The sequence below is a fragment of the Anopheles stephensi genome, chromosome X (assembly GCF_013141755.1).
Source record: "Anopheles stephensi strain Indian chromosome X, UCI_ANSTEP_V1.0, whole genome shotgun sequence".
Classification (NCBI taxonomy): Eukaryota; Metazoa; Arthropoda; class Insecta; order Diptera; family Culicidae; genus Anopheles; species Anopheles stephensi.
This window is the reverse complement of record NC_050201.1, coordinates 22243387-22246832: the sequence shown is the minus strand read 5'-3', so window position 1 is coordinate 22246832 and position 3446 is coordinate 22243387. Positions and strand designations below refer to the sequence as shown.

At 42.9% G+C, this 3446-nt stretch overlaps 1 long non-coding RNA gene across 1 annotated transcript; it reads right to left on the bottom strand.

Moving 5' to 3' along the window:
- Positions 1-582: 582 nt before the first annotated feature.
- On the bottom strand, positions 583-806 carry LOC118515033. The gene is made up of 2 exons (XR_004906948.1): positions 752-806; positions 583-676 (listed from the first exon to the last, which is right to left on the bottom strand). It is a non-coding gene; the product is annotated as an uncharacterized LOC118515033 (long non-coding RNA).
- Between the last annotated feature and the right edge of the window lie 2640 nt (positions 807-3446).

Below are 3446 nucleotides of genomic sequence, written 5' to 3'. Positions count from 1 at the left end.
GGTTTCCAGACGGTTTTAAAATGCGCGCTGCATGCCAGTACCAAAACGGGGCGCGAGAAACAGTTCGAGCGCCCCTGCACGTGTGTGTTCGCTCTCTCGCATTCCAGGGGCTCTCAAGCGGAGGATCATGGTTCGAGCAGTGCACGGCACATTGCGGAAAGCGAGAAAATGTTTGAGCGCCACTGCACGCGAGAGCGAACGGGTGTGTGCTGTGCTGCTCGTTCCAACGGCAAACTGGCATGGTGCTGAGCTGCTCTAAGAGCGTAACGAGCATGCGCGCATGAAGCGAGCAGTTATGGTTAGGATCGGGCAATTTTGTTTTTGAAATTTAAGCTTTTTTGTATAACAGATGTCAGTTGGGACCCCAATTGACATTTTATAGCAGGCTTATAGCGTTTTTCGAGTTCTTTTACCTAAATCTCGATACTAAATCTTGCCTTAGAGAGCAGCAGATTTAGGTAATTATAACAGTTCGAACGCGTGGTTTCACGTAGTTTTTCCATTTCCTTCGGATCCAAGCTGTCATAGGCCAGAGGCGCCATGGCAGCGCAAATGAAAACAACACAAACAATAACACTCGGATTAGATTGTGATATAACGCTGAATTATTATTTATTTAACAAACCTGTTCATGTATCTCACTATTCCGTTGCACTTCTCGTGTTCGCCAGTGTTCCTTTAGGGGGAAAAAACAAGACGGTGAGTTGAGATGAATGATGCTCTTCGTCGTACATGAGATGCTGAACCATACCTCATCTCTCGCAGAAAACATGTTATGGGAAGCGGCAAACACGAATCGATCATCACCGAGTGAAACTCCAGGCTACCGCAGCTCACCTACACGCAAATACATGAACAATCCTAACACCATCTGCATTCAAACACCGGGTCATGCGCCTCGGCTTATCCGTGCGCGTGCGACGTCCTCCCTCCATCACATTCAGAACACGACTGTCGTTCAGCGTGCTCAGGGCAGAGCGAATAAAGAAAGAGAGAAGCAGAAATTTGCAGGGGTTTCCAGACGGTTTTAAAATGCGCACTGCATACCAGTACCAAAACGGCGCGCGAGAAACAGTTCGAGCGCCCCTGCACGCGTGTGTTCGCTCTCTCGCACTCAGGGGCTCTCAAGCGAAAGATCATGGTTCGAGCAGTGCACGGCACATTGCGGAAAGCGAGAAAATGTTTGAGCGCCACTGCACGCGAGAGCAAACGGGTGTGTGCTGTGACTCGAATTTTTTTTCAACTCTTCCATCAATTGCATTGCATTGCACCCGCTCATCCTCAACCTCACCATCAACTCATCAGTAATCGCAGTTTTCGTATTCTGATTACTATACCTCCCACTTTTGGGTTAAGCATTGCGTGGTTATGTGTAAAAGTGTTAGCGATAGTCACTCCTAGTGCTTTTTTTTCGTCCTTAATTACTAAGTATCCTAATAATAATCTACTCTTATTATCTATCTCTACCTCCCACCTTCGCACCGTTAGACTATCTTAATTTATGTTAGTCTAACTTACTCTATAAAAAAATCCTAACATTGTATCTTATGTTTACGTGCTTTCGTATTGTAATTATAATCATGTTACAAGTTAAATTTTTTCAACCTATTGTTATGGATTTTTTCCCATTTCCTCCCATTTTTAATAATGCATATTTGATCGCTTGGTATTCCCACTACTTCGTATGGTTGTGCGAATAAAAATAAATGAATAAATAAACCGCCTATATGCGAATCTTTCTTAATGGAAAATTGTATGTAAATGTATAGGATGTTGTTTTTCGTTTACTGACCAGCTCATGAATGTTTTTCTCTCCCCCTTTTTCTCTTTCTCGCTCTCTATCGCACTCTCTCACTTACGCTCTAACTCTCTTTCAAAATAGAGTAAATAGTGTGGCAATACTTCTATGAAGATTTTTTGTGAAGCACCTAAATGAATATTAGACGCATCACCGAAGATGCGTAGAAACTTATAACCTTCTTTGAGGCGGCCAGACACACACACACACACTCAAGCGATAAAATCCATGTAACGAAAAACAACAAATCGCAGCTAAAAGGAACACGTTTCTCTAGTTGCTAACTAAAAAAATTAAAACAGTTTCTCCCGACTGTGCCTTACTTAGTTCAGGAACTGGAAGTTGTTGCACGCGGGAGATTGCGTTTTGGCGTCATTGATGATCTTCTTGAATGCCATCTGGAATGATGGAAAGTCCTCCGCAGATTGGAGCATGTGGTACGTTGTTAGATCGTGGGTCGGACCCATATCACATACGATCACTTTCAGCCGCATCGGAACGACGTCCAACGTTTCGTACAACACATTGGTCATTTGTTCCAGGTGCAGATTGCCGACGTGCGACACGGCTAGCTTGAGCAGTGACTTGATGAAGTGGTGCAGCAGCTGGTCGACGAACAGCGGCAGGCAGAATAGATAGTAAAAGACTCGAGAAGGCCCCCCCTCCTAACAAAATTTTTAAGGCACTGTAGCATTTACGCCTAAATGTATGCAATCCGCAGTAGACGTTGCGAAAGCTTCACAGTGTGCTTTCACTATGGTCAAAAATGGTTGAATAAAGTCGAATGAAATATTGCTTATTGTTCGATTAAATCTCCCTACCACTGTGCTGACCATTTATTTTGCCTAACTGGAGCTAGGTACTAATTTTTGGTCACGCTAGAGATGGCCAATCAGGCTTATACACGATGTTCCCGCACTGTAACGGAACATTGGTTCGATGGATACTTGTTAACGGGCATAGATATTCAGAAAAGGAGGAAAAATAAGAATACTAACATTTCAAATAACTTCTTACAATGTACATTATCATGCTCTACTCGCTGTATGGTAACAGTATTAAGGAAAAATGCACAATGTTTATATCAAACGAATTTTGCCCATACAAAAATCCCTTTGTGCAATAAAAGTGACAGGCCACAGTGCTGTCCCAACTGACATTTTATAGCAGGCTTATGGCGTTTTTCGAGTTCTTTTACCTTAATCTCGATACTAAATCTTGCCTTAGAGAGCAGCAGATTTAGGTAATTATAACAGTTCGAACGCGTGGTTTCACGTAGTTTTTCCATTTTCTTCGGATCCAAGCTGTCATAGGCCAGAGGCGCCATGGCAGCGCAAATAAAAACAAAACAAACAATAACACTCGGATTAGATTGTGATATAACGCTGAATTATTATTTATTTAACAAACCCGTTCATGTATCTCACTATTCCGTTGCACTCCTCGTGTTCGCCAGTGTTCCTTTAGGGGGAAAAAACAAGACGGTGAGTTGAGAAATGGTGCTCTTCGTCGTACATGAGATGCTGCACCATACCTCATCTCTCGCAGAAGACATGTTACGGGAAGCGGTAATCACGAATCGATCATCACAGCTTGCTGTCAAAATACTTGAGCCATACATTCTTAATTAAAAAAAACGGTCTTAAGT